General features: G+C 36.2%; 1 pseudogene; it reads left to right on the forward strand.

Moving 5' to 3' along the window:
- The first annotated feature begins 4,965 nt into the window (after nucleotides 1-4,965).
- On the forward strand, nucleotides 4,966-12,609 carry Phb1-ps17 (prohibitin 1, pseudogene 17; annotated as a pseudogene).
- Nucleotides 12,610-14,438: the final 1,829 nt, after the last annotated feature.

The following is a 14,438-nucleotide window of genomic DNA, read 5'->3' on the forward strand; positions in this document are numbered from 1 at the left end:
CTGTGTCCACAGGACTCCAAGTGGTAGTCTCTTTTGAGCTCTCAGGATTGTCTTCACTTCTCTCCTCCACAGGATTTGGGTACTCATTTTACTCTTCTAAACCAAAATATTCCCCTCCTTTATGCATTCTTTTATTTAAAATTACTTATAATCATTAAATGAGTCATTGTAAGTAAATCATAAGTAGTCTTATACATTTTATAGAGGTACCTACAAAATAATTATAAAATAATGGATAAGAATGCCTTTAAACATAGCTAAGAATGTCCTGACTGATAATATTGTTGAAATGCTATGGTGACATATCAATAAATCAAGCTTCAGGCACTTTATTTTCTAATAAAATTTGACATACTTTAATGTGACTTTTACATTTTCCTCCAGGCCTTTCCTGTTGGCTTATCTGCTTACTCTCTAAAGTGCCTTTGAGATTACAACTGTTGCCACTATGTTTTTTTGGAAGGATTTCTATCATATATACCTCTCTTTTATTGAGGGTATGTGTCTAATGAATATACATAAAATAAATTTAAAGACTAAAAACAATAAATGAATTTTGTTTATGTTTTTCATCTTTCTATATCATACAAAAAGAAGTTTATTTAGCTTTCAAATGGAATTATAACATAGAAATCGATTCTAGAATGTTTTCTCATGTAGTTCTAGATAAAAGTTTTCATCTAACAAATTTTAGTATTTAATGCACCTGTTAAAGTTCACAGTAACATTAAATGTTCCAAAATATATTGAGTATTTCACAACTAGGGTTTTTATCAAGATGAGCAAGGTTAATTAATTAAACTATAAAAACGGTTGCCTAAAAAGCTTCTCTGGAGACACCATGAAATCAAAGGACTATGAGATGATGCTTGAGGCACAAACATTAAATTATCTGAGCATATTTTTGCATCATTATTTTTAAGTTAAAAGAAATCCTATCAAATCTGAATCATAACTAAATTTCATTTTGTTACCAGAGACCTCAGGGGTAAATAAAATTTTTGATGTTTTTTTTTTTAATTCTTTTAAACTGTATTTTAAAAAACAGAAATTCATATCCAACTATTTCTGATGGACTGCAAAGAAGGCTCTGTCAGGAAAGTGACTGTCTTAGTTAGGGTTTGATTGCTGTGAACAGACACTGTGACCAATGTACGTTTTATAAAGGACAACATTTAATTGGGGCTGGCTTACAGGTTCAGAGGTTCAGTTCATTATCATCAAGGTGGGAGCATGGCAGCATCTCCAGGCAGCCATAGTACAGGAGGAGCTGAGTCCTACATCTTCAGGATAAGGAAGCCAGGAACAGACTGAGCATTCCAAGGCAACTAGGAGGAAGGCCTCCAAGCTTACCCCCACAGTAACACACTTCCTTCAACAAGACCACACCTTCTAATAATGCCACTCCCTGGACCAAGCATATATAAGCCATCACAGTGACTGACTTCTAACCTTGAATACCTGAGTTTGGACACAGCATATTCACATGTAAAAAGCAAGGCCATGGCAATACTTACCACCTAAATACTGGCGAACACAGGATGAATGCTGAGAATTAGCCAGTCTTGGGTTTTACTGAGTCGCCAGGCTTGATATTTGATGAGAGATCCAGTCTTAAAAACTAAAGTGAAAAAAAATTAAAGTGAATGGCCTGATATACATCTATATAATGACCCTCTCCAAAAACTTGATTAAATGAAATTTAATTAGGTTTTACATTTTAAAACTATATCTCAAATTTAGTGCTGCTGCAGTCCTTGAATGTGCTTTATTTTCCAAATTTTCTCCTAACAAATGTCATTTGTAGGGTATAATGTATTTTTTATCAATTACAGATTTCTATGCTTTGTTGCCGTTGTTTCCTCTAGGCTGCTAATTCCTATTTAGTTTGATTTATATTTAGTTACTTCGAAGTATTAAGACCTTTATTATTGTCTAATTTCCTTCTATTAACAACAACTTCCAGAGAAAAATCAATGGAAAGTCTATTGTTTAGACTTCTTTTAAATTTCTATGTTGTATAGCCATATCTTCCTCCAAACTGAAACATTCTATCTTTGAACAGTCTTCCCTAAGCCTCCAGAAGTTCTAAGAAGATTTTGGATAAGATTCATGAAGTATAAAACTCACATTTCTCAAAAAGTTCTTGAAATGTACCAGATGTACAAGGTCCCTTTCTCTCTAAAGTTATGTAAGCAGTAAGGAGAGAAGGTTCTTCAAGCTGTCTCTCTGTCTGAAATTATGCAGGACACTCCAGTGTAGGATGCTCTCATGAGGCATCACCTAACTTGGGAGCTTTAGGAACATGGCTGACATGAGTCATGTACTTACTTATGATAGGTAAGTAAGACTTCATCCAAACTTTTTCAAGTGAGCACTATAAACTATGATTCTTCAAGTTGGCCTTAGTTGATAGTGTCACTTTTGTATTGTTTCAGGTTGGCGTCTAAGGTGAGTAGAGAGTTGCTTAACTTTGTCCAGAAAATGCATCTCAAAAATACAGTGTTCCACTATAGAATGACAGTTGTGGCATATACATGGCATGATGATTGTGAGAAAGACGGGGAAAACTCCTGGGTAGCATCTTAAAAATTAATAGCAGCAATAAACCCTGAGCATCTTATGTCTATTAAAATGTTCTGCTCTTTCAATTCATTTTCTTCCTTTATTACTTTTTCTTTCATTTACTGTAACTTACTTATCTAGACAAATTGTGTGTGTGTGTGTATGTGTGTGTATGTGACAGAAAGAGAAAGAGAGAGAGAAAGATTGTGTTATGTATCTGTGTATTTGAGAGACTGAGTGTGTGTAAGTCTGTGTCTATTTGCATGTGTGTATGTATATCTTTGTGTGAGTATATAAAAGAGAAAGGCTATGTGAATGTGTGTTTGTGTGTGTGTGTGTGTGTGTGAGTGAGTGTATGTGCATGTGTGTGTGTGTGTATTCATTTGTGTGTGGTGTTTGATAAATGACCTGATAACACTGAAAGCATAAAACTTCACTTTAATTCTGCAAGTTGAAAGAGTTCACCAAAAATACTAATTTCATCTATTTTATTGTGCTATTATAAGAGATGGAAAGTAACTGATTACATTAGTTATTTCTTATCATGCCTTTTCCTTTTTTTTTTTTTTGTTCTTTTCTTCTTCCAAAGATGTTACGGTTTAAACCTTATTGATTATCAGCATCAATGTGTAAATAGCTAACTAAAAACTTTTAAATTACATTTATGTATTTATTATCTCTTCCTTTTATGTGTGTGTGTGTGTTTGTGAGTATGTGTAAAATTTGCTTCAGTTGAAATTTGCAGCACTCACCAGTTCCTCTGCCTCACAGGTCCTTGAACAAACTCAGACTTCAAGGATTTTCAGCAACTGCATTTGGAGACTGATCTACCTCAATGTTGCTAGAATTTTCTTTCAATGTTGTTGATGTGGAAAAATACAAATTTAGGGGAGAGGAATGGATTTTGACATTGCATGAAATATCTGTAAAGGTTGCTGAAATACTACATACATTACAAGATTACCACTAGATAATTCTAGGGATAATGGGATCACAGAATCACAAACCACATGCAGCCTTCATAACAAGTTAGGCTTCTTCAGTTTACTGCAATTTGATGCATGAATATGAAGGATACCATATATAAACATATTTAAAAAGGTCTCCATATTACCCAAGTAAAAAGAATCTTTATATAACACCAACATATTGTAGATAAAGACACCAAATAAGAATATTCAAACTTGAGGGAGTGTGCAAATGAAACTGATTTGTGTCTCAGAAATGTTGTAAAAGTCTGAATCATGTGCCATGATCAGATGATTCTGTTTACAAGTAAGCAGAAGAGAGCATTGTGGAGGTCAGCAAAGTACTAGTATGTTCTGATAACAACAGAAGTACAGAAATCAACAGGATTGCTCAAAGGGTACATGCACATTCTTAACCAAGTAAGTGCTGTTATACTAGTAACAAGAACATAGGCTGATAGGATGCCCTGTTATGATTTGACTGTGTAAAATAAATGTGCAATACAGTTATGTAATTATAATTAATCCTTAACAAAGGTGTGACCAATTACAAGTTTAAACAATGGGAAATGACTTTCAACCTCTAAAGTTATTATTTGTTTGTAACAGATTACATATTGAAATGAATGTGTGCGTACAAATGGGATATGGAATGGCTTGGCAGAGGCAACGTACAGAAGAGACACGAGAAAATTAACAATAGGCCTAAGTGAATAAAGGAAACAATGAAGGACATGCAGGGAAACAAACCTAGAATTTTGAAGAATTTAAATTAACAAAACTTATTTTATGAAGTTTTACAGGTTCTACTGGAAAAGGAAATATTACATATAACTAAAATCTAAGGAAATAATATAATGACTTAAAATATGTCAGGAAACTGATAAACCTGGTAATCATTTTATTTTATAGCAGTTGGCTTTTTAAATACTTCTGTTTCTGTTTCTGTCTTAAATATTAAACTTGTGGTTTGGACAGGTTTTATAGTTAAATACTTATGAATCCTTTGACCTAGTAGTCCTGGCTACTAGGTCAAATCACTATTTTCACTATATAGATGAACATATGGGCTTTTAGAATTCACAGAAAATTTATGTTAATTATAATTTTGCAAATGGCATAAGAGGAATGCAAATGCAGAATGACTGATTTCAAAGTTCATACTCTTAGCTATTATACGAATGTGCTCTTTTTAAGAGTAGTTCTGACAGGAAATTAAGAAGAGAAGTTTGGATAAAAGTTGGCACATGGAGTGATGAAAAGCTGTGACCTAAACCTTCACTGAATAGAGAAGAGAGGAAAAGCAGGGCATTAGAAATTCCCCTGAAAAGAAGTGCCACCAATATGTCATCCTCACTTGATCCAAATCTCACAAAGGGTAAATGAGTTTTAGAATGCAAGTGTGTGGAGTCCTATGTGACACCATGGACGTATGGATTTGGAAGGTCCTGAGGATCAGAAAGCTGAGCAGCCTGTAATGGCCTTTAGGTGAATAAAGCCATGCTCACTTCAAGCGGCTACAACTCTGCCAGACATTACGATCTGCAAATTAGTTGCACTGCAATGGATGCAAAGAAATGTTGTAAAAGACAATTGCCTGTATGATTTGTATTTTATTTTTTAATTGAGATAAAGCCCAGTATCATTTGGTAACTGAAGCCAAAGAACATATAGGAAGCTGTGGGCTACCAATCTTGGTTAGCACCAGTCTTCAGGAAACCTTCAAGTATCTCATTCCAGATCTGTGCTCTTTTTTCTCAAAATGTATTGTGAACACAGTGCTGCACACAAGCTGCACACAAGAGCTGGACATAGATTTGCCTTTCCCCTTCCTCCATGAGGTTCTCATATTAGAATTCAGATTACCTAACATAAAATAGGCTTTCTGGAAACTATATTCTAAATCAATTTCTAGAAATAAGTTTTTAATCTCTTTTGTAGGAAAGAATTTGGGGACCAAACCCTGTAAGAACTAGGAATGGACTGGGGTACAGATGGAAAATGGGATATAAGTGTGTTTCTCTTCAAGACCTACACAGCAGAACTGAGCTCAGGATCCCTAGAAGATATCAATTCTTATGGACAATTTGTGCATGCAGACAGTAGAACAAAAAGTTTAGATCAAGGTTGTTGAGCAAACCTGTTGGTTCTGTTGTCCCCTGACAGGGGACCATGAGTCTTCAGCATGGAAGAATCCTGCACCTGCAGAAATATATTCTGAGCATGATCCATCTACCTTGCACTCAAACTGTAGAAGACAGATCAACCAATGTGGGGTGTGTGTGTGTGTGTGTGTGTGTGTGTGTGTGTGTGTGTGGTGTGTGTGTGTGTGGTGTGTGTGTGTGTGTGTGTGTGTGTACATGTATGTTTGTGGAGAGAGCCATGTGAACATCAAATGCTCTCTTAGAACTATGCTCTCAAATGGGTATGTACAGCATACCCTAAATCATAGCTATTTGAAAGACTGAAGTATGGAATCAAAGGTCAAATACAGCATGGCAAAAATAGTGAGACTTAGTCTTGGAAGAAAAAAGGAAGGGAAGAAGGGAAAGAAGCCGGCAAGTAGAAAGAAAAGGAAGGAAGAAATGGAGGAAGGGAGGAAGGAAGGAAGGAAAGAAGGAAGGAAGGAAAGAGGGAGTTCGAGGAAAGGATATTTTAAAATGTGCTATATTCAAGTTGCAAACCTATTTGTGCTATATTCAACTTGATTTCGGTTGAGGAGTTGACATACTTTTAAGTGACTGCAGTGCTGCACGTGGCTTTCTGAAAAACTTGTAGATTAAATCCGTGCTTTTGCACCACTGTAGCGAACTCTTGCCAAATAGCCGAAGAGTGTGAATTATTTGTAATCATAGGTCCCTTGACTAGATCTGCAGTTTTAATTTCCCGAAGGTGAAGTCTTGGAAATTCTGCTAAAGTTCAGGTTGTGCAAAGTACGTGAGCTGCCCTGAGGCAAAGGGTGAAAGAGGTGAACTGAATATTAAAATGTCCACACTACTCAGCTTTGCTGCTTGTCACTCTGTCCTGCGGAGCTGAGGGTGAGCTGTAGCTGTTGAGCTTCAGCTGTTAAACTGAGGGATCAGCCCTGTTTTCTGTGGAGTAAATTATATGCGGGATGTGGGTAGGTAAGCTAATTAATGAATGTCTGAAAACTGCTGCATGGCTTTCCTGCCCTAAGGCTTTCCAGTTCTGCAACCTACCTCCTCAGCGCAGCCTGAAGTCAGTTACATTCCAAATGCTGCAGCATCAAAGCATCTTCGCAACGATCCACTATAGACCAAAGTTATTTTTTACCTCGTTTGGTTTTCTCTGTGCCTCACAGAAGACAGACCAACATACTTAGCTCATATTGCTACTTCATAAACCCCTTACGGTTTGTATAACATCCATGGAAAGTAAACTCACGATGCCATGAGTACTTTTTTGTTCCATTTCTGTATTCTAGAATATTCCATTGTGAGATTAGATAAAATGTGTGGATCCTACACCTATAGCACATCACTAATATCCATGTCAGCAATACTTGGACAGATAATTTAAATTTAAAGGTGCCAAATAAATGAGAAAGAAACTGGGCCATCCACTACATTGGCTGAACACCCATTTCCAACCAGTAAGCAAAGGACAATAATTTTCTCCAATTATCAGTTTATGGAAAAGAGCAAACTTGTTTTAAAATCTGTGACCACTTTAGCTATTTGGATAAATACTCAGAAGTGGTGTGTACCTATTACTCCACAGTGACCTATGGGCTCATATCATTATAAGTAGGGGTTGTTAGACCCACAAGGGAACTCGGTGACGTTTTCTGCATTTCATTCCCTTGAATGAAATATTGTGACAGCCAAGGAGGTTCCTGACCAGTAAATCAACTCCAAAGGTTGTCTCTGCAGTGACATGGAAAGAATAGTATCACATTAGATGTGTTGTCCTGAACAGGGATCACCTCAAAGCACGAAGCTGACAAATGGCGCAGCAGGAGAGTAACAATTATTCTGGCGAGAGATAGAAGCAGAGAAAGGCATGTGAGCAATGAGTAACACATCCAGAAAGGGGCACGGGCTGCCGTGCAGAGGGGCACGGGCTGCCGTGCAGTGCCAGGGAGGACATCTCAAGCATTTGCATTCGGGTATTTGGAGTCATTTGGTTAAAACAATGACACTGTTTCATAAATATTTTAACATATTTTAGGTTTAGAAGTATAAGAATTTCTGGGAGAATTAAAATATTGGTTACAGGATCAGGACTATATTTAGATTTATAAAAGTAGAGTGCTCAAATTGGTTGATAAGAGAAAGGTAACTACAAAGTAAAATAATAAAGTATTTTTTATCACAGTGTTCTAAATAATATAGACTTTATTTTGTTGGCTAATGTAATAATATTGGCTAATTGAAATTAATCAGTAAGTTTTAGAGTATTACCTCTATGTAAACCAATTCCGTGTACTTTTGATAGATCTTTGATATATTTGTATGTATGTATGTATATATATATTCATATACACAAATATATATATATTGCTTAGCAATAAGTATCAACAAGCAGTATGCCCATTTTTAATATTGTATATATCAAAACCCATGCACTATGCACTATATACTTAGATTTTAAAGACTTTAAGACTTTAAAATTATACAGAGTAATGATAATAAATAACAATAATATGTTTGCTTTCTGTTTTAGAGCATCCATTTATCTGGCATTTTACAGTAATTTGCTTAATAACTATGTTTAATATAGACATTGTCTTAGAATCTTAATTTCTTAAAACCTCCCCCAAAATACATACAATTTGCAGAGGTTTTCTATTTCAATGAATTTTTCAGTCTACTTAGCCATACAAGAGTATGATTGTAAGACACATGCATGATGTAAACTGGGAACAGAATATTTGGAATGTATATGAATGCATACATTCAGCTAATTATACCATTCCCAAAGTTATCTATCATTTCAGAATAAAGTTAACATTTGTCTTATGCTGTGGTATTCTATTGACAAAGGCTTCAATCATGCGGAAAGCTGTTTTCAAATTTGCATTATTTTTAAAGAGCAGGCACCATTTCCATGATAAATGACTCCTAGACAAGAATCTTAGCTGACTATCCAAGTGCTCGATTCTATTATCACTGATTTGTCCTTCAGTCTTCAACAGAGTGAAAATGAAGGACTCCTAACTAATTGCCAGGAAGCAGAGCTAATTTCCTTATAGTGCCAAAAAGGGAAGGAGAAGAGTGTGAGCCATTAAATTTGAGAGCAGTGGTATGTGAAATAAAATCATTTTTAAGGTTTGTGTTGCCATACAAAATACCTTTCATGGTGGGACAGGAGAAAAGAATTCAGGATCAAACAATAGGCAAACGCTTTCTCAATAAGATGGCAGCTCCAGTCCTTCCAAGTTATTTATCCTTAATGTGGAGTGAACTTAATTGCAGAAGTCTCCACAGATTTTCCTCAAGGAAAGAAAGTGAAATGTGTCCTTAACAGAAATTGTAAAGGGACTTTAAAAGCTTTTCTTTTAATCGGGAAGTCAAAAGGCTTTGCAAATATGTTAAACACATTATACTTATGTTTCCCAGACTTGGTGTACACCATCCACGGAGAGGTGATGTCCCAAAGTTCAGAGCTTTCATTTTCTGTACAAAGTTCAATATAAAACCAGAGATGGGGGCTAATAGCACATTTTGGTCAATTAATCAAAAGAATTGAAAAGCACAATAAGATCAAACTCTCTTGTAGCTCTAGGCATATGGGCACCCATGTGAGTTGCTTCCAAACTTGGGGAAATCACAGAGGTCAGGGGTAAGCAATAGGCATGTGTTGTATTAAAATAGGAAACTCTTCTAGTAACTATGATAGTGCAGTTTCCCCCCTGGTTAAATGTTGTGATTTAGGTCTTAGTAACTTGTATTATTCAATGAGGAAACTGGATACCAATGAAATTACAATTCTTCAGCTCTTTCTCTAGCAGGTAGCAGAAGTTCTCTAACTAGTTGGTGTGCATGTCTGGTATACAATTTGGTCACTATAGCCACCTGTTCTTATAGACAAGTTTAGACTAGGGCTAGAGACATAGTTGTGTGGTCACCACATGCTTTAATATCCCAAACAAACAAACAAGGATGAACAAGTTAAAAATTAAGCATAAAGTTGTAGTACACTGGGTTAAAATAATGCTCATCTAGCCTTTTAATTGAAGACAGTGATTCAAATCTTTTAAGCCACTTATTTTCCCTTGTAACTGCTCACAGGCCTTAGTAGGCTCCCAGACCTTAGCATAGCTAGTGCTATGAAGGAAGTGTCATTCTGGCCTTAGACTATACCAGACCGAGGACAAAATCCAGTTCATCAAAGCCCATAGTTCTTGCATTTTGGTATCTGTGGTCCTGCTTTTGTCTAACTGTTCTTGTTGCTTTACTTCGGAAGTTATACCTTTGGCTACCATTTCTTGTTAACTGAAGTATGTCCAGCCCACCCTGAGTAAGGCTCTGACCTACAGTGACATCTTGAACATCAAGTGTAATCAAGTGTGTGTGTATGTGTGTGTGTGTGTGTGTGTGTGTGTGTGTGGTCTTCTCTGATGGATACCCTAAAACTACTTACAATTTTTCAATCAATTATTAATCAGCAGGAAAAGTATATTCAGCTATGTTTGAATCCTAGAATAGGAAAAGTTTTAATATTAAGAATCAGGTAGGTTGAACGAATGTTTGTTATCCACTATTAATATTGATAGATCCTTTGATTCTTGATTGAATCTATGTGCAGGTACTCATTTGTTGAATTAATAAGTTATATCTGTACATACACAGAACAGATAATATTTAACAAAACATTTTTTGCATTCACCTTGGAAATAACATATGTGTTGTAGAAATTTTTAATCCCTATTTGGGGCTTCTACCCTACCTCTGACCATTTGGTTCCTGGATAAAAGATATCCACAACCTTTATGTTTATAACAAGCCTTAATCAGCTTAAGAGCTGGGCAGATATTTATCTTGAGCACTAAGGCTACTATGCCTATTTCCCAACCAATAATCCCCTTATATAATTTCCCATGTTTTATCCAACTCACATGTTTATTATTTTAAGATTCTTAGCCCATGGCTGCTTTCTGTTCCATTGATCTTCTTCCCCTCCTGGTTCTCCTCTGAGCAAAGCCTAGGAAACCTAAACCCTTCCTATGTCATCTCTATAAGATGTTGGCATCTTTATTAAGAAATCAGAAATAACTTGAAGACAAGGTCACATAGTATCACTGGGGTCTACATGCACTTTCTCTGGGATAACCAGGTCTGGTTGCCTATATTTGGTATTACAACACATAGCAACAGAGCAAACCTCAACAAATATGTCAGAATTATAATGATAGCTCTAGAAAATAATCTATGATGCCTTGTTCATATGCAAAGAAAGCCTTTCAAAGACAGTATGTTTGAATTTGATTTGTGACTATAGAAGTGAAAATTCTTTACCCTAACTGCTCAGTCAATTTTTCTATATATTAATATGGAATTCATTTACCTTCTATGAAATCAGATAGCTCCCACTGTTTGTGCTTACAAGATTTTTTCTCTTGAAAAAGTTATTTATGCAAATATGCCTAAATTAATCTCACTGTATTAAAAATCACAAGCTCTCCTTTTCGGTGATGTATATTTTCCAAAGACATTCCTCTAATGTATCTGTTGCAAATTACAAAAATGACTACTCCATACTGTTCATATGAATGGAAATAACATTTCATTAATTTTTTTCTAGATTGCTAACATTCAGAGCATTCAATCTTAAATTGTGACAAGTTAGCTCTCAAAAATAAAAATAGCCAAATTAATTTCCACTTGCCTCTCACATCTGCTCCCATGTATGACTCAAGATTGACCTTACTTCCAAAAAGACTTGCTTTTCCTGTACCTAAAAAATATATTCTTACCCCTCAAGAGACAGGGATGGAGAGAATTAGATGGTTTAAGCCATCCCTTTAACTGAGCATTCTTATCCTATGTAATTATTATTTCATGTGTCCAGAAATTCTTTTCTTCTGACCAAGCAATCTTCATTTTTATTAACTATATAAGGATGAAGATTTTTCTGCATCTTTAGATAAATATTCAAAAACTTCTAACGTCACCCTTTTCCTTTCTACACAAAAACACACAGGCACACAATATATTTAGTTAAAATTATAAAAATAGGGGGAATTCATGTGGAGGTCAGAGTGGAAACAGGTGTGAGTGGAAACAACAGAAGGAGCCATGGCTGCCAAAGTGAGTCCATTGGAAAGTTCGGCCTGGCGTTAGCAGTTGCAGGAGGCGTGGTGAACTCTTCTTTATATAACGTGGATAGCGGACACAGAGTTGTCATCTTTGACCGATTCCATGGCATATAGGGCATTGTGGTAGGGGAAGGGATTCACTTTCTCATCCCTTGGGTACAGAAGCCAATCATCTTTGACTGCCGCTCTCGACAACGTAATGTGCTGGTCATCACTGGCAGCAAAGACTTGCAGAAAGACAACATCACACTACGCATCCTCTTCTGGCCGGTGGCCAGCAAGCTTCCTCGTATCTACACCACCATTGGCGAGGACTATGATGAGCTGGTGCTGCCGTCTATCACCACAGACATCCTCAAATCGTTGGTGGCTCGATTCGATGCTGGATAATTGTTTACCCAGCGAGAGCTGGTCTCCAGGCAGGTGAGCAATGACCTCACATAGCGAGCAGCAAGATTTGGGCTCATCCTGGATGACAGGTCCCTGACACATCTGACCTTCGGGAAGGAGTTCACAGAGATGGCAGAAGCCAAACAGGTGACTCAGCAGGAAGCAGAGAGAGCCAGATTTATAGTGGAAAAGGCTGAGCAGCAGAAGAAAGCAGCCATCATCTCTGTTGAGGGGGACTCCAAGGTGGCTGAACTGATCGCCAACTCGCTGGCCACCTCCAGTGATGGCCTGATCGAGCTGCTAAAGCTGGAAGCTGCAGAGGACATTGCTTACCAGTTCTCATGCTCTGGGAACATCACCCACCTGCCAGCGGGGCAGTCCGTGCTCCTCTAGCTCCCCGAGTGAGCCCAACCTGGCCACGGTCTCCATCGCTCTGAATGACGCCTTCCTTCTGCCCCACCCCATCACGCCAATATATATATATAATATATATAATATATATATATATTATATATATATATATTTGTATACAATTGTAACATAAAATATCTCTTTCACTTTAAGTAAAGGTAAAATAGAGTGATTATATATTATTATATTTTATGTATGTCCATATTTACCTACATATGTAATGTATTAATTTAAGATTTGCAACAATAAACCTTCACATTGCAAAAGAAAAAGAGCACCTTTCCTCCCTTACAGTTGTTGACTATATCCATCTCAATGTTATATCATTCTTCACCCATTTCTTCAGCTTTTTCCCTGTAATTATATTTACCCTCTAATGACAGCTATTCTTTAATATCCCAATAAACCTCAACATTGGCAATGCTGGAAATCTCTAATCCTCTCCAGTTGAAACAATGTTTTCGGATGAACCCTTCTTGTTCTAAGACATTTAATATACTATGTACTCTCTGACTTCTTATTCTAAATAGGTACATTGGCTGATAAGCAGAAATAAAGTGGATAATCCTTGATTTTAAATATCAATTGTTCCTTTCAGTAGTAATTTATACACACACACACACACACACACACACACACACACACACACATAGTCATACACACAAACACATGTGCAGCTTGCTAGCTAGCTAGATGGGTTTCTCTGTATGTTTTGAGAACCACTATATTGAAATATAACTGACATACCAATATTTATCATGAGTTTGGAGGCAAGTACATACCACAGAAACCTCCATACAATTCCATGTACTGATCCGGCAAAACCCGTGATTTTCCTTGCACACTTTCTTCTTTCATTGTTATAATAACAATTGTTTACGATATCAGTACGAGTTCTGCCATCATGGCTATATTTCAGTGCACACAAAAAAAGATCACTCATTACAGGGAAGAAGTTCTATAGTGAACTTTTAGGTGTTTTTCCTCCGCTCTAAATAAAAGTCCAAGTGCTTTGATGGGAACCCAGCCATTGTCCCTCTCCTTGCCCTGAAAATTACTACTTCACTTTTCATCTTGAGTTAAATATTTAAGTATGTGTTATTATATAGTTTTGCCCTTTTGGGTCTATTCAATCCACTTATCATGTTATTCAAGCTCAGCTACATGGTGGAAATGGAATGGCTTCCTTCTCTTTTAAAGCTTGGTGATACTTCTTGCCAAAAGACTATCGTTCCTTGACTTCACTTACATCATTTGTGGTCTTTTATTTGTTGTTTTAAAAAAAGTTAATTTACTTTTTTATCAGATATAATTCTTTTCAGAATTTTGCTGTTAGTTATTGTTTTGTTTTTGTTTTTTTTCTTGTTGTTGTTATATAAACATTGAGGAACTAGAGACTTAGTTTAGCAGTGCAACACTAAAGAATTCCTGAGAAATTCCTTGAATCATTTAGGAATGTCAGCTGGGTATAAACAAATTTTGGTACTTTTACCATGAAAACACACTCAAGACTAGCATGTTTATGAAGCAGACATGGAGACTATTATTAAAGACACTTAAGACTTGAGCATGAAAGCCAAAGGTTTGCTTAATACAAGTAAGATATTTGCTTTCCACATGGGAACAGGGAAAATAAGATATATCCAGTGTAAAATATGATTCTTCAAAGGAAGTCATGAAATTAATTGTCTTATCATTAACCAGGTATAGAATTCGGGCGACTGTAAATTAAACTTCAAAAAAACATTAGATTTATACTTGTTATTACAGCTACTGTGTGTTTATTTGTAAAAATTTCTGAGTGGTACAGGAGAAACCCTAAA

Source organism: Rattus norvegicus, chromosome 2, assembly GCF_021556685.1.
Source record: "Rattus norvegicus strain SHRSP/BbbUtx chromosome 2, alternate assembly SHRSP_T2T, whole genome shotgun sequence".
In the NCBI taxonomy this organism is placed as follows: Eukaryota; Metazoa; Chordata; class Mammalia; order Rodentia; family Muridae; genus Rattus; species Rattus norvegicus.